Here is a 23,310-nt window from a genome sequence, read left to right as displayed (position 1 = left end):
TTTGATTAAAATATCTCTACTCACCCAAAAGAGTAGCTTGTTACATCCCCCATTAACAGCTGGTATTACCTGGCTATCTGGATGAGTGAATAAAGAGAATGTAGTTCAACTCATCAAAAGAAACAAATATTACGCATGGTTGGAAGTTGTGTTACAAGTGATGCATGCAGTTGTGAAAGAATATGTTCTCAGTTACTTGTAGGTTATTGTTCAAGTGGACTGATGTAGAAGTTTTTTGGACTGTAAAGGACCACTTCTAGTATTAAGAAGCACAAGTGACTGACACGAATGCTGTGTTCCCATTTCCAAAGCACTTAATACATTCAGACTTACACACTAATGTATTACTGGTAATAGATAATTTATGACCCTTCATTTCTACATAAGTAGATTACAATATGACACAGTAGATTTTACAAAGTCTTCCTCCCAGTATTGACAACATATCCTCTAATAAATCAAATTAACCACCATCAGGTATTTTCTAATAGGTGGTTGAGATCCGTGTTAAAATAATTGATCTCTCCACAAATGACAAAGACAAATTATCACACCACATTAATTAACATATTTCAATGTAATGTGTAAAAGCAGACAGTAGTTTTATTTAACAATGATGATTGTGCAACAAGGCAACAGTGACAATGTGTATTCTTAAACAGTGCAGTGAGAGAGAGGCTTGTTTGTATACATGCTTTTGTGATGCTAAGCACGAAACAACCGACTCTCCAATTACAGTTATCCAGTATACACTGCAAAATGTAGCAAACTTGTTGATACACCTTGGGAAGGAAGAGGATAATATTAGGATCAGAACTAGCATGAAAGGAAATCTGTCTTATGAGAAATGTAATTAAAATATAAGGTAGAAAAAAGTTTTGGTATGTTTTGCCAACACATGAAAATGATTGTTGTATAAAATAAACATCTGTTACCAAAGGAATTCATTTTTCAAGTAGAGTGTCTGAGAGTGCAGACACAAAAGTAAGCAAAAGGAGCCTCATATAAGTGGTTTACCATACATTTGCTGTAATATATGATCCATATGTTCATCTACTGTCACATAAAGTGAAGTCAGAATAAAACTAGGTAAATATGAGGTGAATGTTATAAATAATTTTATAATACAGTATTGACTGCCTTACAATGACTGCATCCTTGATAGAGTTAAGTCTGACACCCACTGAATAATTTATCTTATAATTAGGTAAGTGGAGAATATTCGGCAATCTATGGCTTCTGTAGGAAGGAATATTGTTATGTACTGACATGGAAAGAAAGGATATGCAGAACTGATTTTGTTTTAGAGTAACATAGTGATACAGACACAAATGATAGAATAGTAGCAACTTACTATCGATATTTCTGCAATCTGTATTGTCATTGATGTTACACTTGTTCTATCCCTAACAAACACTTAGAACAAGAGCATACAGTGTACTATATATTTTCATGCAAATGTACTACAATTACTGAGATGTTGTTTGAAGGGGTTTCACTAGAAATCACTGAGCACAGGACACTTTTTCATATTTAACATTGAAACTGATGTAGTTTTCTTAGACCAATTTATTACAGATGACACTTCAAATGCAAAAAGCTGATTTATTATTAACCTTTTAGATGATGCCAAACATAGTTGGTTATAGAATCGAAAGTTTCACAGTTACCTGCATTGTTGTAGTTGCTTCAGACATGTTGGCATGCCACTGGGCAGCAGGAAAGCAGGAGGGCGTAACTCATTAAGGTACGCTTTTATGACCTCTTGATCTCCAGATGCACAATGGCAATGTTTGACAGGAAATTCAGGTAGCGATTCAGTCATCTTATTCAGTTATCTGAAATATCACTATCTATGCCAACACAGAGAAGCATTGTTTTCTATTGGCTCAGTGAACTAATGAATTAAATTATCTTCAGTGAAGACTGTTGTAGCTTGGAACAGCTTCCACACGCTTTCCTCTTGCCAGTCCTTTAACAGAAGTTAAATACACATTCTAATTTCATTATAAAATAATAGGATTCGCTTTGCCTGTGATGCATTCCTTCCCTGATATTACAAAATTTACTCCAGATATGTAGGATTTTTCGAAATGTGAAAAACAGTTCCAAGGTACAACATGGTAATGTACCTAGTAACTAATATTCTATTCAGAGAGAAAAATGGTCTAACTGACAATATCTCATCAACACTGTATCTAATAATCTATGTTCTAAATTATTACTCTACTGGATTCCAATAACCAGGAAGTATAGCAACTTAAGAAGAAGTATTATCAAAACTAGATACAAGCTAAAAATATTCCAGAGCAGGAGCTATTGGAAACCAAGACGAATTACATTTGAAGTGCACAAGTTTGTGTGGACACTGAAAATGTTCAACTCATTTGCAAATATGATGTGTTATAAGCTGAACAGCATCTCTCTTTTGGACTCTGCAGTTTAATGTAACAACATAACCTCTGTCACTTGTTTCACTTAGAATGGTTAGGAGATGTGAAATTCCTGCTTAAGTATTAAGTATCAGAACCGTCATACATGGAATGCTGCCAGAGCTTCTCCCATTTCATTCCAATTAATATATACACCTATATCTACTAATTTATTAATACCAGATTTGTCGTGCTATGTACTTACAGCCACTCGGGGTAGCCATGCGGTCTGAGGCACCTTGTCACAGCCCACGCAGCTCCCTCCTTCATAGGTTTGAGTCCTCTCATGGGCATGGGTGTGTGTGTTGTCCTTAGCGTAAGTTAGTTTAAGTAGTGCGTAAGCTTAGGAACCAATGACCTCAGCAGTTTGGTGACTCATGACTTGAGCAGTTTGGTCCCATAAGACCTTACCACAAATATCCAAAATATCTACTTACATATGGAGATATGTATACAACATGGAATATTTTAGAATAATTGAGCCTCAATAAAGATAAAATTACATCTCAAATGTTATATAACTGTGATGAGACTGTACAGTCTCGTGGGTGTTATTTATCATTAATCACATCATCAATACATAGTTAATGAGGACAATGCATTAAACAATGGTAAATCAAGTTTGGATTATCAATAATATTATAGAAAGAATAAACTGCTACTCATCATAAAGAAGACACACTGAGCTGATGAAATGCACAATGATAAGAATGTTACAGATTTGTTGTACAGCATCTCCAGAATGTCAAGCTTTGTGTTTGAACGTAATTGATGTAATGTCAACAAACAATACATGCACTACCTTTTCAAAGTTATGACAACAGTACATTATACCACTTACATAAATTAAGAAAAAAAGAGATGTAACTGTGGAACCTTGATGCACACCATGTTTTATTTAAATGACCCACCGTACTGTTTAAGCAACCCAAATTGTTTCCTATTGCTCACACAAGATATTATGAATTCATACACAGTTCTCTCGTAACCAGGTTCCACTGACTGTCAACTAATATGGTGACAATGACGCAACCTAAGCAATTATCAAGATCGAGGAATACTCATCTAACATACTGCTTCTTCTTTATTGCAGTTACTATTTTGCCTATGTAACTGTACTGCAGCTACTGAAGTTAAGTAGCTCCTAAGGTGGCATGATGAGGCTGACTGCATTCCATTCAAGTCCCCTCATCAACAAAAATTTTCTCTCAGTATCAGGAATGGAACTCAAGTCCTAACCATAGCTTTCAGTAACACTGACCTACCAGATGTGGTGATGAAGATACGGTATAGCATACTACACATAATCTCTCTATGATTTTAATAACACTACATGTCAGAAATATAGCACCTCAAGATAAGGATATTACTTACTGTTTGTTAATCCCATCCTCAAATATATCATCTATTCATAAATGAGGAAAGCAAGATATTGCACCATATTGCTTCACATATATCAAGATAAAATAAAATGTCGATTGGATATATATTTATCCATGGTGATCCTGCAAAAAGGGAATGGAAATGGTCTGCATTCCTAACTTGTACAATGAAACAGAATATATTTTGGATGAAGGCTATATTTACACTCAATATGACACAACGACGTCCCAATTTAGAGACCTCAGATATCTGGCAGAAAACGCAGTAGATTATTTTAAACAACCAGAGAAGGAAGTTGACATTGTTAGTATCCATTAACCTAGAATTACCAATGACAATATATCATTCTCAGTTTAAAATTAATCTAATAAAAAATAGAAATTATTAACACCTTGTGTTTCTAAGAAATAAAAATGGTTAGTGTACTGAATGAAGGTTTACTACCGCATGAACAGACAATACAACAAGAAAATTCTCCAGGGAGCATGCAAGAGGAATTAAAGTGCACTAATGCAGTGGTTTACACACACTGACAATTATAACCAATCTTAATGTTGTCCAAGGTAACACAGAGTAAACTTGAAACACAGTAAAATACATATAATATTAATAATTTTATAACATGGAATTACTGTCTTCCACAGTCTGCAAACAAGAGGTACTTGAGACTAAAACAAATGGAATAGTGTAATTGAAGAGTAGATTACAGGAGCCTGTTACAACATTTGTGATTTCTGCATGTGGGAATATGTTTATGTTCTGATGTGAAAAATAAGGGAATGGTTGATATACGCTAATGTTGCTGTGATACTAATCTACCAATAATAGCCAATATCATACACAGATGGTACTATCATATCACTACTCACATATTATAATATCTTATATCTCCCATTATCTGCTGGTATTACATGTCTTTCTGGATGAGAGAATGGAGAGAAAGTTGTCTCAACTGACAAAAGGAAATGGATATTGGGCATGGCTGGGACATTGTATTTCCAGGTTATATGAGCAACTGTGAAACAATAAGTCTTGAGGTATTTGTTGATTATTTCTCAAGTGGAATTATGTAGAACTTTTTGTGAATATAGAGCTCCACTTTAAGTATTAAGAAGCACAAGTCACTGATATGAACACTGACAAAGTGTTTCCATTTGCACAACAATTCATAGAATCAGACTGACACATTAATGTATTAATATATGAGCTACAACTATATCTTCTTACATAAACAGATTAAAACATGATACAGTAGATTTTACAAAATCTGTCTCTCAGAACTGACAATATATGATATAATAAATCCAAATAACCACAATCAAGTTTTTTACTCATATGTGTTTGATATCCAAGTGTCAATATTTTATCTATGTACAAATGTCAAAGACAAATTATCACACCATTCATATTTAAGGTAATGTGTAAAAATACACTACAGATTTATTAATCCTGATAAATATGCAATAAGAGACTGGTAACAATGTGAATTCATAAACAGTACAGTGAGAATGGGGCATGTTTCAATCCATGCTTTTGTTATACCAAGTATGAATCAACCAACTTCCCACTCACCACTATCTAGATTATTCTTTTGAAAGTAGCAAATTTCTTCAAATATCCCAGGATAATTTTAGTGTCTGTGAACTCTTAACTATCATGACAAATACATCTGTCTTATAAGAATTGAGATCAAAATATAAGGTACGAAACATTATTGGTATCTGTCTCCAAAATATGAAAATCAGTGTCGTACAAAATGAACATCTCTTACTAAATAATTACCTTTTCAGGAGGAAGACACAAAAGTATGCAGAAGGAGACTAATGTAAGTGGTTTACCTCTGTTTGTCATACTCTTTCTGCCATATGTCTATCTACTGTCACATAAAGTGAACTTTCAATAAAGCTAGATAAATATGAGGCAAATATTAAATGCAATTTTATAATGCATTTTATAATGCATGCATAATGCATTATTACAATGACTGCATTATTGCTATAGTTAAGTCTGGTATTATTGAACTGTTATAAGGTAATTAAGTTAATGGATACTATTAGGCAATCTATGGCTTCTGCATGAAGTAATAACATTATGTAGTGATATGAGAAGAAAGGATCTTTATGATATACAGAAATGTTTTCCTTTTGCAGTATCATAGCAATACACACAGAAATGATAGAACAGTTGTAACTTAGTATGGACATTTCTGCAATGAGTATTGTCAGTGTGCTCCCTGCCGCCGTTGGATAAGCAGCTGCAGCAGCAAGTCGTATACTCCTAGCTCACTCATTTGTTACATAGTTTAATTCTTAATTTTTTTGCGTGTTTTTGGTACTTGCATTGTTTAATTCATAAATTTCGGGCGTATTATAGTATTTGAGAGTTGTAGCATCGCGTTTTAGTACCTGAATAGTGTAAATTCGCGTAGTCGTTTGTCTACTGTTTTGTTTTGAACGGCCAGTGTCGGTTGGTCGCAGTCAGTGTGCTCCCTGCCGCCGTTGGATAAGCAGCTGCAGCAGCAAGTCGTATACTCCTAGCTCACTCATTTGTTACATAGTTTAATTCTTAATTTCTTTGCGTGTTTTTGGTACTTGCATTGTTTAATTCATAAATTTCGGGCGTATTATAGTATTTGAGAGTTGTAGCATCGCGTTTTAGTACCTGAATAGTGTAAATTCGCGTAGTCTCCTTCTGCCGCCGAGCAGTGTCAGCAGTGCGCAAGTAGCAGCATTACTGAATTTACTAGGCAATCTTGTATTTTAATAACCGTTTAAATTTTGTCGATTTGTTTGCGCTCTCTGTAGATTAGTTCAGACGTTCTTTGCAAAACAGTTCTTAGCATGGATAGGGACTGCAACTGCTGTGTTCGGATGCAGGCTGAGTTGGCATCCCTTCGCTCCCAGCTTCAGGCAGTGTTGGCTTCGGTCACACAGCTTGAGGCTGTTGCCAATGGGCATCACTGTGGGGGTCCGGATGGGGGTTTGTCGGGGACGGCCAGCTCGTCCCACGCATCCCCTGATCGGACTAAGACTGTGGTTGCCCGGGATACTGCCCGCATTGAGGCTGATCCCTCACCTGTGGTAGAGTGGGAGGTCGTTTCAAGGTGTGGCAGGGGGCGAAAGACATTCCGGAGGGCTGAACGGAAAGCCTCTCCAGTTTGTCTGACGAACCGGTTTCAGGCTCTGTCTCAGGCTGATACTGATCTTCGGCCTGACATGGCTGCTTGTCCTGTTCCAGAGGTTGCCCCTGAGTCTGCAAGATCCGGGCAGTCGCAGAGGGTGGGCTTACTGGTAGTTGGGAGCTCCAACGTCAGGCGCGTAATGGGGCCCCTTAGGGAAATGGCAGCAAGAGAGGGGAAGAAAACCAATGTGCACTCTGTGTGCATACCGGGGGGAGTCATTCCAGATTTGGAAAGGGTCCTTCCGGATGCCATGAAGGGTACAGGGTGCACCCATCTGCAGGTGGTCGCTCATGTCGGCACCAATGATGTGTGTCGCTATGGATCGGAGGAAATCCTCTCTGGCTTCCGGCGGCTATCTGAGTTGGTGAAGACTGCCAGTCTCGCTAGCGGGATGAAAGCAGAGCTCACCATCTGCAGCATCGTCGACAGGACTGACTGCGGACCTTTGGTACAGAGCCGAGTGGAGGGTCTGAATCAGAGGCTGAGACGGTTCTGCGACCGTGTGGGCTGCAGATTCCTCGACTTGCGCCATAGGGTGGTGGGGTTTCGGGTTCCGCTGGATAGGTCAGGAGTCCACTACACGCAACAAGCGGCTACACGGGTAGCAGGGGTTGTGTGGCGTGGGCTGGGCGGTTTTTTAGGTTAGATGGCCTTGGGCAAGTACAGAAAGGGCAACAGCCTCAACGGGTGCGGGGCAAAGTCAGGACATGCGGGGACCAAGCAGCAATCGGTATTGTGATTGTCAACTGTCGAAGCTGCGTTGGCAAAGTACCGGAACTTCAAGCGCTGATAGAAAGCACCGAAGCTGAAATCGTTATAGGTACAGAAAGCTGGCTTAAGCCAGAGATAAATTCTGCCGAAATTTTTACAAAGGTACAGACTGTGTTTAGAAAGGATAGATTGCATGCAACCGGTGGTGGAGTGTTCGTCGCTGTTAGTAGTAGTTTATCCTGTAGTGTAGTAGAAGTGGATAGTTCCTGTGAATTATTATGGGTGGAGGTTACACTAAACAACCGAACTAGGTTAATAATTGGCTCCTTTTACCGACCTCCCGACTCAGCAGCATTAGTGGCAGAACAACTGAGAGAAAATTTGGAATACATTTCACATAAATTTTCTCAGCATGTTATAGTCTTAGGTGGAGATTTCAATTTACCAGATATAGACTGGGACACTCAGATGTTTAGGACGGGTGGTAGGGACAGAGCATCGAGTGACATTATACTGAGTGCACTATCCGAAAATTACCTCGAGCAATTAAACAGAGAACCGACTCGTGGAGATAACATCTTGGACCTACTGATAACAAACAGACCCGAACTTTTCGACTCTGTATGTACAGAACAGGGAATCAGTGATCATAAGACCGTTGCAGCATCCCTGAATATGGAAGTTAATAGGAATATAAAAAAAGGGAGGAAGGTTTATCTGTTTAGCAAGAGTAATAGAAGGCAGATTTCAGACTACCTAACAGATCAAAACGAAAATTTCTGTTCCGACACTGACAATGTTGAGTGTTTATGGAAAAAGTTCAAGGCAATCGTAAAATGCGTTTTAGACAGGTACGTGCCGAGTAAAACTGTGAGGGACGGGAAAAATCCACCGTGGTACAACAACAAAGTTAGGAAACTACTGCGAAAGCAAAGAGAGCTCCACTCCAAGTTTAAACGCAGCCAAAACCTCTCAGACAAACAGAAGCTAAACGATGTCAAAGTTAGCGTAAGGAGGGCTATGCGTGAAGCGTTCATTGAATTCGAAAGTAAAATTCTATGTACCGACTTGACAGAAAATCCTAGGAAGTTCTGGTCTTACGTTAAATCAGTAAGTGGCTCGAAACATCATATCCAGACACTACAGGATGATGATGGCATTGAAACAGAGGATGACACGCGTAAAGCTGAAATACTAAACACCTTTTTCCAAAGCTGTTTCACAGAGGAAGACCGCACTGCAGTTCCTTCTCTAAATCCTCGCACAAACGAAAAAATGGCTGACATCGAAATAAGTGTCCAAGGAATAGAAAAGCAACTGGAATCACTCAATAGAGGAAAGTCCACTGGACCTGACGGGATACCAATTCGATTCTACACTGAGTACGCGAAAGAACTTGCCCCCCTTCTAACAGCCGTGTACCGCAAGTCTCTAGAGGAACGGAGGGTTCCAAATGATTGGAAAAGAGCACAGATAGTCCCAGTCTTCAAGAAGGGTCATTGAGCAGATGCGCAAAACTATAGACCTATATCTCTTACGTCGATCTCTTGTAGAATTTTAGAACATGTTTTTTGCTCGCGTATCATGTCATTTCTGGAAACCCAGAATCTACTATGTAGGAATCAACATGGATTCCGGAAACAGCGATCGTGTGAGACCCAACTCGCCTTATTTGTTCATGAGACCCAGAAAATATTAGATACAGGCTCCCAGGTAGATGCTATTTTTCTTGACTTCCGGAAGGCGTTCGATACAGTTCCGCACTGTCGCCTGATAAACAAAGTAAGAGCCTACGGAATATCAGACCAGCTGTGTGGCTGGATTGAAGAGTTTTTAGCAAACAGAACACAGCATGTTGTTATCAATGGAGAGACGTCTACAGACGTTAAAGTAACCTCTGGCGTGCCACAGGGGAGTGTTATGGGGCCATTGCTTTTCACAATATATATAAATGACCTAGTAGATAGTGTCGGAAGTTCCATGCGGCTTTTCGCGGATGATGCTGTAGTATACAGAGAAGTTGCTGCATTAGAAATTTGTAGCGAAATACAGGAAGATCTGCAGCGGATAGGCACTTGGTGCAGGGAGTGGCAACTGACCCTTAACATAGACAAATGTAATGTATTGCGAATACATAGAAAGAAGGATCCTTTATTGCATGATTATATGATAGCGGGACAAACACTGGTAGCAGTTACTTCTGTAAAATATCTGGGAGTGTGCGTACGGAACGATTTGAAGTGGAATGATCATATAAAATTAATTGTTGGTAAGGCGGGTACCAGGTTGAGATTCATTGGGAGAGTGCTTAGAAAATGTAGTCCATCAACAAAGGAGGTGGCTTACAAAACACTCGTTCGACCTATACTTGAGTATTGCTCATCAGTGTGGGATCCGTACCAGGTCGGGTTGACAGAGGAGATAGAGAAGATCCAAAGAAGAGCGGCGCGTTTTGTCACCGGGTTATTTGGTAACCGTGATAGCGTTACGGAGATGTTTAATAAACTCAAGTGGCAGACTCTGCAAGAGAGGCGCTCTGCATCGCGGTGTAGCTTGCTCGCCAGGTTTCGAGAGGGTGCGTTTCTGGATGAGGTATCGAATATATTGCTTCCCCCTACTTATACCTCCCGAGGAGATCACAAATGTAAAATTAGAGAGATTAGAGCGCGCACGGAGGCTTTCAGACAGTCGTTCTTCCCGCGAACCATACGCGACTGGAACAGGAAAGGGAGGTAATGACAGTGGCACGTAAAGTGCCCTCCGCCACACACCGTTGGGTGGCTTGCGGAGTATCAATGTAGATGTAGATGTAGATGTCATGAAAGTTACTGTTGTTCTGACCTAACACACACAAAGAACACTAGCATGCATTGTAATATCTATTTTCATCGCAAATCTACTAAAATTACTGAGAAGTTGTTTAGATTTCTAATACTAGAAAGCAATGAGCACAGGACACTCATTATTATTTAACATTAGCACATATGTTCTTTTCTTAGACTATTTAGACACAGATAACACTTTAAATAGCAAAAGCAGATCTATTTTTGACCTTTTAAATGATGCTGACAACAGTTGCTTCCACAATCAAAAGTTTCATGTCTACCAGTATAGTTGTAGTTATCTTAGAGGTGATGCTGCTGCAGTTTGCAGCAGTACAGCAGTAGGTCATAGCTCAATCAGATACACTATTATGTACTCATGATCTCCAAATACTCAATGACAATGTTTCACAGGAAATCTAGGCCCCTATTCAGTCATCTTACTCAGTTATCTGAAACATCACTGTCTATGCAAAACCATAAAACCATTATTTTCTTTCAACTCAATGGACAACTTTCTATTAACTTATCAGTAGAGAAGAGTTTTGTAGTCTGGAATAATTTCCACACTCTTGCCAGCCCTGTAGTAGAAGTTTAATATACTTGATGATTCCATTTTAAAATAATGGAAGCACTTTGTGTGTGATGCAGTCTTTCTCTGATATTAAAAAGCTACTCCGGAAATGTAAGACCTTTCTAAATGTAAAAAACTGTTCCAAAGAAGGACATGGTCAAGTACCTAAGGATAATTATTGTATTCAGTCTGAAATGTGTTCTAACTTATAATATTTCATCAGCAGTGCATTCAATAACCTATGTACTACATTACTGCTCTACTGCATGCCAAAAACCAGGAACTAAATCAAATTAAGAAGAAATGTTACAAAAACCACCAATAAGCTAAAAATATTCAAAAACTGAAGTTATTGGCAAACATGAGAAATTTCCATTTTTGAAGTGCACAAATTTGTGAGGATAGTAATGAAATTTAATTCATTGGTAAATATCATGAGTCAGAAGCTGAACAGCATGTAGCTGCTTGATTTTATACTTCAGTTTATACTTGTTTTACTTATAACACTAATGCACTAATGTATTAATTTCTGATTTGTCATGCTATTTTTTTCTAACATATGGAGATTTGTGTACAAGAGGGCATATTTTAGGGTGATGAGTCTCAATACTGATTAAATTTCATCTCCAAAATCTATACAGTTATGATAAGGTTTTACCATCTTGTGTGTGTTACCCATCTTTAGTTACATCATCTATGCACAGCTAATGAGGACAACATATTAAATAATGGTAAATACAGGTTGGAGTATCGATAACATTATGAAAAAAATAAGTTACTGGTTACCGTAAGGAACACACATTGAGTCGCTGACAGGCACAACCACAAAAACAGTTACACATTTGTTGAACATCATAGCCAGATGGTCAAGCTTTGAGTTGCCACACAATTGATCTACTGCCATCATACAATACAGTGTCACAAGAACAGTACAATATTCTGCTTGTATACATTAAGACAACACTACATACCACCATGGAACTTTGAGGCTCACTTTGTTTTACATTACTAAGTTTTGATTTAAATGATCTGCCACTTATATTATTTGTTGCTCACACATCACTTTATGAATTCAGACACAGATCGTTTAATAACCATGTTCTACAGTTTGACAAGTAATATGGTGATTGCACAACCAAGACCGTTTCCAAGATCAAGGAACTCTCCACTAACATACTGCTTGTTCTCTATTGCAGTTACTATTTTGCCTATATAACTGTATAACTCCTCAATTGGCATGATGAGGCTCACTGCACTCCCTTCCATCCCCACACATAGAAAAGCTCCTTGGATGTATGAGGAATGAAACTCAAGTCGCAAGGATAGCTGTCAGTTACATTGACTGCACAGCAATGTGGATGGTTACCTTACATAATAGACTTTACATAAGCTGTCTCTCCATTTTAATAAGACTTTATCTTAGAAATATAGTATCTCAAGATACATAGCTTACACAGTGTTTCTCACACACACACCCCAATATTTCATACATTCACAAATAACAAAGACAAGATATTGCACCATATTGCATTGCACATAACAAGATAAAACGTAAAACTGGATTCATTTCATATTTATCTATGGGGACCCTGCAATGAGGGAATGGAAGTGATAAGCATTTTTAATTTGTGGAAATGAAATAGAATAAGGTTGGAATCCAGGCTATTGTTACAATAAATGTGAAGCAACATGGTCAACACTTACAGTCTTGGAATATATATCTGAAAATGCAGCAGATTTTTTCTAACAACCAATAAAGGAAGTTGATAGTGCTAGTGTCTGTGAATCTAGATTACAATGACACTATGCAAAGGCAAATCAGAGTGTCTTTGTCCCATACTTTTTTTACTAAATTATGGTTGTAGATGTAAAGTCACACATAAATTTGCAGCATTGGGCCTTCTTTTGGTTTGTGCTGATCTTATCCACATGTTGCTCTCACACATGCTATTGTTGTCACTTTTTAAAAGTGGTGGTTGTGGTTCAGATGTCCAGGGTATGAGAGAAATGAAATGTGATTCATTTTATATGGAGCAAGGGATGAATGCACATCAACGTCTATAGGCACATGCAGCCCATATATGAGGAAAGCTCTCTAGCTTAGAGAACTGTGAGGTGGTTGTGTTGTAAGTTCGACAAAGACTGTGAAGTCTTGCATGACAATGAGCAGTTGAGGAGACCACGTTTCATGCTGGCAAATGACAATATTTCCCATGTGGCTGCAATGGTAAAAGCAGATCAGAATGTGCACATTACAGCCACTTCTCTGGAGCTTGGTATATTGTGTGGGAGTGCTTACAACATCGTTCATGTGTTCTTCGGGTACTGGGAGGTTTCACATCAGTGGTGCGTGACGTAATGAAACTTAAGCAAATGATGTCTTCACTGAATCATCTGGAATAGTATTTCAAGAATAGTGAATGTTTCCTGGACCCCATTGTTATTGGGAATGAAACATGGATATTGCAGTGCTGATTTTCAAGTAACAAATGCTATCTACCATCATAACTGGGACATGGGATGATATGTTACTAGGCAATAGAAGATCAGAGAATCTCTAGACATAATTGTTCACAGATAAGAATTGCTGATTACAACCTGGACTGTGACAATATTATACAAGAGATCTTTCTTACTGCTGCTACTCTAGACAAAATTTTCAAGAATTTTTTTCTGTGATCTGAAGCATCACTAAATATGCAAACACATAAAAATGTTACATGTCTGTGAGACAGTAGAAAACATTTGTTTAACATATTTTTACTCCCATAGTTCAATATCTTTTTATATCTCCCATTAACAGTTTGTATTGGGGGAAGTCAGGCAATAATGACATACCCAGGTAAAATGACATAGCTGATAGCAAGGCTATGCACAAAACCAGATGAGTGGTGACACGTGCACTAAGCAGTGTGAAAAGGTCCATAGGGAACCCACTTCCTCCATATATTTTGATGAGCTGCCAGCTTTTGCATGGCTACTATGAACGAAAAACATATGGGTAAGTCTCCTACTTTTTACTTTTATTCACATATATGCATTTATTAGTGTTGTAGTAATTAGACATTTGAGAAAAGTATAAGTTACGTTTTGAGATGTAGAAGGTTCTCCTAGAGTACACAGTAGTTGAAAATATCTCGAATGGATCAAGGAAGGTGTGTGAGGCTACAAAAACACAACACGTATCAGAGTAAAATGGCACAGTAGGTCATTTTCCTCAATGTGAACTCTAGTTCTATTCTGTGTGATCTTTGATGTTAATTATGATATTTATTTCACATATCTGTTTAAATTTAACAAGAATAGTGGTAGGTCACTCTATAATAAAATAAATTAAGTGAAACATTAAACATGAACTGATAAATATGCTATGATTCAAAAATCCGATGAAATTACATATGCTAATTTCAGATGGCAGGTAATAAAGTAAGGAAATTGTCTAGACACTCTTGGGATGTGTTGCAGATGCAGCCGGCTATATATACTGTTACCAGCAGCGAGATGGGTTGGCTGCAGGCATTTAAAGAATTGGCAGTTTCCCAGACTATGCTTACAAGAGGAAATACAAATATGAACAAAATCTTCAATGGTGTTCAGAAAGTATTGGGTAGATTCCAATCAACTTTCAACACTAAACTGAAGCGTGAATTGGCATAACACCTACAACTATGGGAATTGTACGTATTTGATATGACTATGAAGCAGTGCACTTCATATAGCTAAGAAAAGCAAAAAGGTGTCTTAGTTCTAGGACAGAAATATTATACGAAAAAGACCTTTTTGCAACAACAGTGATGTTGCAAAGAGAATCTGAATCAGAATCAGAATTTTTTATTATCCCATAACATACAAAGTCAAATCACAGATCTGATGCACTGGGGACCTGTCAACATTACATTTATATTACAATTACAATATGTATACACAGTATTACAAAAACAAGATATCAACACTAAAGTTTACATGTATTACAAAGTAATATATAACGACAGGGTTTACATAGTGAACATATTTTTACAAAAATTTATTTGACACAAAATTGCTAAGCTTAATTTACAGGTGATTTTTCCTTGCTCAGACTTCCACATCATCATTCACAAATTCTTCTATGGAGTAATAACATTTCTCCACTAAGAACTTGTGTATCTTTGGTTTCAGTTGCCCTAGCTCCATGCTGATTGTTCGTTTCTTTTTTAGCATGTTGTAGATTTTCATGCCCATATATTCTGGGGTTTGGGCATGTAACTTTAACCTATGAATAGGAAGCATGAAGTCTGCCTTATTCCTAGTGCTGTATTGATGCTTAAAATTCTTGTCTGTGAATAACGTAGGGTTACTGTATACAAAAATAGTCAGTTCATAGATGTACAAACAGGGGCACTTAATATTCTTAGCTCTTTCTTGTACACTTGACAAGTTCCACATCATAAAGGCTTCCATACCATACAATAGATCAATGGAACATGCAACCAACTATCTAACTATTTGCAAGCATGTGTCAGTTTTAACGATCCTCATTTGATAATCTGATAAAATTGTTAGTCAGTGGATGACAAAGATGTCAGTGGAATAAATCAAGAAACAGATGAAAAAGATGACAATTTTGCAATAGCCACTCATCACAGCTCTGCTAGTGAACAAGAGGATTGTTCAGTGGAAGAATGTCAGGACTATGGTGGTGGGAAACTTGATGCGAACCTTTATGTTCCTCCAATAAAATACCTAAAATGTTAGTTAAAATCAAATGTGTTTTGAGTAGCGGTAAAGAAAAATGTAGATGTCAGTGTTGAACGTCAATTTTGGAGACTTTAATTTTCTGTCTATCGAGTGATATCTCCCTGTGCAAATTCAAACCCCACAATTTAGTTTCATGTGAAAATTTACTTGCTACAGAGATACTATAATTTTACAGAATGTAAAATTCAGTTCTCTAACAGTTCATTTATGGGTAGGTCTTCTACTTAAAAAAAAAAAAACAATATGTAAGCATGTGATTTCATTAGAGAAAAAGTAAAATACTATACTGTAGGCTTTATTTAATGCAATAAAATAAAAAGACAGTTTAAAAAATACTCAAATAAATGTAAAAATAAATCTTTTATACCATTAACTTAAATTAAAATTTTCTAATGATGCTCCTTAAACCTCAATTTAAACTTAGTGGTCCCAGAGACCCAACCTCATAATCTACAGTACATACAGAAATATCATGTTATGACTTGAGAATTAATGGCGGTTACAGTGTTATTATAAAAACTGTTAGAACAAATCTGTAGGAGAAATCAGAGATATAAGTATGTTAAAAGCACAACAAAGAGATATAATAGCTGTGTAGGGAATAAAGTAATGAAAAAGAGGAAGAAACTGTGAGTTAGTAGTTCAGAAATCACTTAAAATACAGTCACCTCAACACATAATAGGGCATAATAATGAAATAATGTAAATGATGCAATATTATAGCACCTGCATCCTTAAAGGTAGTGAAACCATTGTCACCTTTTTGTGAAGTTGCCTTATAGAAAATGGTACCAAACAGCTGCTTTGTAGTGATATCCGTAAAGCATATGCACCATATTATTGCTTACATCCTCATCTGTTAGTGTGGAGGTTGCACCACAAATACTTGGAGCATTCAAAAATGGTCACTACTACAATGTTTTTGTGACCACAGGAACAATTTACTGAACAAACAAATCCAGTTTATACTACTGGTACTCCCCACAAATGTCTGTGCACTTTGGCCATTGTTGTGGCAGCTTCCGTATTTGCATAGCAAACCTTTCTTTGCGGGTATCCTTGTGCCACTGGAAAATACCTCATTGAAGTTTGTTATTGGTGGAGAACTTCTTATCCTGCAGGACCTCTTGCAGTTCGTAGAATAGGTCGTAGTCACTAGGAGCCAGATATGGCTAATATGGGTGGTGTCGCAGCACAGTAAACGATAAGTCCTGTGTGGTGGCAATAGCTTGGCGACTGGCATCTGGCTGCACATTGTTGTGTTGGTGGAGTGAACTGCAGTATTGATCTCTGTTGAGGGTCATATTGGGAGAGAACCAATCCACTAATACTATCCTTTCCTGATCACAGAAGAGTTGCCGTTGGTTTCTGCATGAATAGGCCCAGCTGTGACTTCTTGGGATGAGAGCTTATAGTGTGCTTCCACTCCATAGACTGGCATTCTTTTCTGGAGTCTCATGGAAGAGCCATCACTCGTTGATGGTGACCACATGCTCAAGGAACTCTGCTGGATCTGCAACATATTTTTGCACCAGCTGTTGGCATATCTCCATACATTTCTGTTTCTGCACAGTGGTGAGGGCATCGGACATCCATGATGCACACACCTTCTTCATCTTCAAATCATTATGAATGATGGTGTGCAGAGTTCTCCGTGATAGACCTGTTGCCTTCTCTGGTTCATCTAAACTGACTTGCCTGTGCCCGATATCAAGCCATCGACACGCTTGGCATTGTTGGTTTCTGTGCAGCTGCTAAATGTCCAGTGCTTATGTGAATTTTAGCAGAGCCTCTTCCATCGCTAAACTCTGATACCCATTGAAATACAGATCTGTGATTTGGTTCTCTTTCCCCACATATGGCTCCTAGCCTCATTGTGAATGTCTGAAGCAGTCACTCCTTCCTTTCATAGAAACCACACCGTCTAACACTGACAATGCTTGTTTACTTTGATGCTGTCATGTCTATGTCCAGAAGTGCACTCGCAACACAGAATAATTGCTGCTGCATTCCACCACCAATGGGAAGCAGCAACATCATCTAGGCCCAGTAGACAGTATAACAGTCTATTCTCATACATACATTGACACACATTTGAAACTGCTACTTTGTGGGAGTTATAGGGAGAGTGCCAATCAACATTAAATGAACTGTATAATTGGGCAACATGTGTAATATAATGACACTGTCTGAGAAAAAGTGAGGAATGAAATGAAATTTCATGAGTTGAGAGGGTATATGACTTTATTTCAGTGATTATGCAATTCAGTAAAATTTACAAAGAACTTGGCAGTGACCCCACTTATGAATATGACATCACCAGGACTGGTTTAAGGCCCAACTGACACAAGTGGGCACTTGGGATTCCAAGCTGTGCATGAGAGGTAAGAAAGGATATCAGTGATGTTCTGTTTTGTAATCAGTGTTACCTCAGCACTACAAGCAATGAGCTGAAGTCACACCTCATGGCTCTCTATACTATGACATAAAGAGTAACACTGCTGTGCCTCTGCAAAATATTGCAAGTGTTAGACCACCCTTCAGTTTGCCACCTTACCCATCAACAAAGGGCATTGGATGTAGTGGAGAACCATGATTCATCACTGAATACATTATGGTCCCTTACCTTAGCAGTCCACGGTTGCCTGTCATGGCACAACTCCAAATGCAGCCATTAGTGTTGTGGTGTTAATGGTGGCCTATGCATGGAACACTAATTTTGTAATTTGGCTGCTGTTAGTCTCTGACCAATGGTTGCAGGGTGACAAATTCCTGACAAATTCTGTCAGGAGTGCACTTACGGCAGGCACAGATGTGAAGGGGTCACAATGTGCTTGGTGGCCAATACAGGTGTTCCATCCTTCTTGTGATCAGACACGGTTGACCAGGATCTTAAGGACAAGAATACCTGCTGCCTTCATCTTCCCATACATTTCAGCATGGGGCATTGTCACATCTACATGCCTCACAAATCTGGATATTGCACAATGTGAGCAAGTAGCCAAATGGAGAACTCCAGTGAGCCCACTTTCAAATTCTGTGATGTGCTCAAAGTGCAGCTGATCACAGTACGTGGCATCTCTGTGTCCCTCACAGTGAATGCTCAACATCTGTTGCTGTTTCTGACCACCTTATACCCAACCAGGCATGGTAACATCACTAATGCACGCTGGTGGCCTTTCTACATGATGCAGAAAGTTTAGCAACTCCAGTCATTTACATACTAACTGATGATGTGTATGTTTATGATGTTACTTTGGCATCTGACCATGTCTTCTGGCTGAATCACTAGTTTTGCCAGGCAGTGTGCATAACTGTACTACATTGGCTTGTAGACCCTACTGTGATAATTATAAAAACTGTTGCTGTGGTGAAAATAAGTGACCTTACATGATACATACAGTGATTTATGTGTTCAGAGAAATCAATAGAACAGATAATAAACAAACATTTTACACTATAGCTAGAATATAAGTGAAACTACAACCATAAGAAACCTCAAATGTGATTCCATAACATTTTGCAAGTATAAGTGATGAATGGTATTATCTTGGTAATTAAATCTCAAGCACTCACAGAAATAATTGACATTGCTACATCTCACAATGTTAAGATGCTGTTTCAGCTTATTTGTGCTGCATACAACACATTAAACTGTATAATAACAAAATAAATAGGCATGTGTTGTTAATAGCAGGACATAATCTCAATATGCTTTCTTTCTTTCTTCAATCAGTAAAAGACTGGGCTTGAATAACAACACTATAGAAAGGATAGGCTCATATTCAACACAAAGAGCAGATGTTGAATTACAGACAGGCACAATGAAAAGAAAATACTAGACATCTTTCATCCTTTGAACAAAGTCGTTCTTGAGATGTAGATAACACACAGGTATTATGCACACATGGTCATAGTCTCTGGGCCTTAGCAGCCAGAGACAGTGTACATGCATGCATGGGTTGCCCTTGTGAAGCTTCTGAGGAAGGACTTTGTCAGAAAACTAATATATTTCTAGCATCGTTTTTCATTGTTCCCATCTGTGACTTAATGCCTTTTGTTCTTTCCTTTGTAACTGTTGATGAAACATGGAATTTGAAGTGCGTATGATGGATACATAAGTAACTCTTTACTGCATAACATTATTCTGTTTTGGTACTAAAAGTGTTACTATGGTCATTTTTCTTTTCAGATCTGGTATGGGAAACAATAATGAAGAACTTGAGTTATATTTCTTTGAAGACATTATGTTACAGAGATTTTGCTACTAATGGCAATGCTGGAAAAATCAGCAACAAATATTGTGTGAGATGTCACCTCATCAGGTCATAAACTGTGACACGATGGCAAAAAGTGAATTTTGTGAAGTATATCTGGACCATCTGTTTAATGAATTCATTTTAATTCATTCTAATTTCTATAGTCATTACAGTATCAAAGGAACATAATTATTTCGCCTAGAGGTCTGTCTTAGAAACAGCATTTTGAGTAGTTTTGTATTGCACTTACTCCCATTTGTTCACATATAGTACAACACTGAGGTTCAAAAGTCAAGAGGACTGGCAAATTATTTCATCCCAGCATATACTACAATGATTTGATAAAATGTCCGTGGATCTGAATGTATTAACTTGGTCTCTAATTATACTGATTACTTCTAGTATGCTATTTAGAGGAATAGATACTATATTTTGCTCATCTTTTTGTGTATGGCCAGTGGAAGGTTCATACCTATGATAATGTCAAGTATGACTTTTGTATACAACAATTTGTTGCTGATGTTCAGTTTCAAATTAAATTTTATGAATTATTCTGTTCATAATGTGATTATGACTTAGTAGTTCACAATGTTGCTAAATAGTAATGTCTAGTTTTGTAACTATAACAACAGACTTCATTTGGAACAGAAACCATTCAGTGGTAAATAGTAAACATAATCTGCTCATCATCTGATTTCTTTTTAGGATGTAAGTGATTTGTTTGCCATAGTATAAGACTGATACTATTGTCAAATATTACTGCTACCCTTCTTGTGTGCTTTTCTTCAGTAGAAATGTTGGGAATTTTCAGTGAAATTGCATCTATAGGTATCTTTTACATCCTAATTACTGTTACTCATGGTTCCAATATATGAATCCAATACATTCTTGGGTGCAGCCCATTCACTTACATCTGCATCTACATCTGTACTCAGCAGACAATTGTGAAGTGCATGCCAGAGGCTACATCCTATTGTACCACCTATTAACATTTTCCCATGTTCCATTTGTGTGTCAAGATCAGGAACAATGTGAGCTTAAGTGTCTCTTTGTGTGCTGTTATTAGTGTAATCTTCCTTTGCCATCACTGCTGGAGTAATTTATTGGAGACATGTATATGTCCCCAGATCCCTCGCTGGATACTGGTTCTCAAAACTTTATAGGTTGGTTTTCATGGCATAGTGATATCTGCCATCAGATGTCTGGCAAGAACACAATTTGCAGAACACTTACATGACATAAAACTAGATTATACAATCCAGGCTTTCACAGGCTGTATCCATAGCCTACCCACGGTAGTATTGGTTTTATGGACATTAAGCTGTGTCTAGTGATTTGTCACCTACCACGGGAGATATTTTCAGATGATATAAAGATATATTTAGCTACTTTTTGAAAAATTTGTCTGGCAAAACAAGTTTGCACTATAAAATTAACTAACTACATTGTTATAGCTTCTAATCCTGTGATTCTTAGTAGTAGATGAAACATTAGGCACAACAACATTCTTTAGACCTCGGCCAAATCCCATAAAACCAGTGTCACCAATGATTTAAAACAGATGCATGCTATAGCCACCGTTTCCCTTACTTTTAAATGATGTAGGGACCTACTCATGATTAATTTTCACTCATATTTTTTCATGTAGTGCTACATAGGGATCAATACAATTATTTTGAGACTTCACTAGTCATTTTGCTATCCAACTGTTTTAGAGGACTTGTATGAGATCTCTAACTGGTACCAAATGTCAGACAAATGCTGTGATGCTTAATGTTAGTGGGACAATTCTTTCAGCTATTATGACCATTTATTATGAAGTATGGTATCTTGGACCAATTCATTCCACTGAATCTCTAGTTTATTGGGGTGCCATACATGAAATACCACTTTCTGAAGGAGAAAAAGATTCAATATCCTACTAAGAAGATGCCTCCAGATTGCTGTAGTGGTCTACACTTAGAGGACATTCTTGAAGAAAAACTCTACACTCCCAATGTAAAATTAAGACTCAAGTTCTTTTCATGTATGGCTTGTAAGAGTAAGAAAGTATTATAGTTCAGTCATTGGAAGAACTTCTCCCAACATACACGAGAGAGAATATATTTTGATGGAAATCTTTAAATATGTTACAATAAGTAATGCTTTGGAAGTCTAAGACTCATGTTTACTCCTTTACTTATGTTCTTAGTGTAAATGTAAAGATTTTATTGTCTATAGAGAATATCTATAGGCAATGCCTAAAGGAAGTCTTCCATCTTTAATTTGAAAATGTCAATTTTATTACAACCAGTTTTCATTTTTACTGGAAGCTTATTGGAAATGGAAGCTGCAAAATGACTGTGGTAAGTTATTTACACATTATGTGACTCATTCATGTCACACTATGTACTGAAATGTTATGGAATAACTGAATAATTTACTTTACATGGCACATAACAATATTAATATTTTAATAAGACTGCTTGTTGACTGTTTACAGATTACTATATATGTGTAGCAACTGATGTAATAGACTGGAGGTCTGTCCTAAGAGTCATCAGGTACGTTCTCCATGGTGTTTTGGCAGACATTTGCAGTTTTGTTTTTTCAGTGTTTAACATGACTCATCACAAACAAATACTGCTCATCACATCTTTCGTGCACCTCATGGTGTTCATGGAAAGTGTCAGTTTGTTTCCTCTTACAACCAAAAGAGTTTTAAATTGCCCAGTTGATAGAGCTGTGCAAAATTAGTCAAGAGCAATGATCATGTGTTCAGTATGCATTAAGATGGATAGCAAAACCTGAAGAATAACCAATTTTCCATCAGTGACTGACTGAACAGGGCTGCTGCATTGTGGTAGTGATCAGCACAGGCCATAGCGGCACATGAGTTGCTCCTAGAGTATTGGTTATTCATGATGTTTTAATATTTCTTTTCATATATATCAATACAACAAATATCACACTAGACTTCTTTGTGACTACCCTTTTGAATGGGCACAAAAAATTCTGCTTTCAAACTAATTTTGTTTCTAACAGATCGGCACTTTCCATTGACATTGCCAGTCATCTGAAAGATGTGATGAGCAGCGTTTGTTTGGGCTGACTCTAACCACACACTGCAAAAATAAACTCACAAATACCTTGTTAAGCATCAGAGAAAACGTGCCTGATGATCCTTAGGAGAGACACTTGGTATAGTATTTTGTGGTATAGAAGGAATTAC

This window comes from Schistocerca serialis, chromosome 3, assembly GCF_023864345.2.
Source record: "Schistocerca serialis cubense isolate TAMUIC-IGC-003099 chromosome 3, iqSchSeri2.2, whole genome shotgun sequence".
Lineage (NCBI taxonomy): Eukaryota > Metazoa > Arthropoda > Insecta > Orthoptera > Acrididae > Schistocerca > Schistocerca serialis.
The sequence above is the reverse complement of the archived record's forward strand: the minus strand, read 5'-3'. Positions refer to the sequence as shown.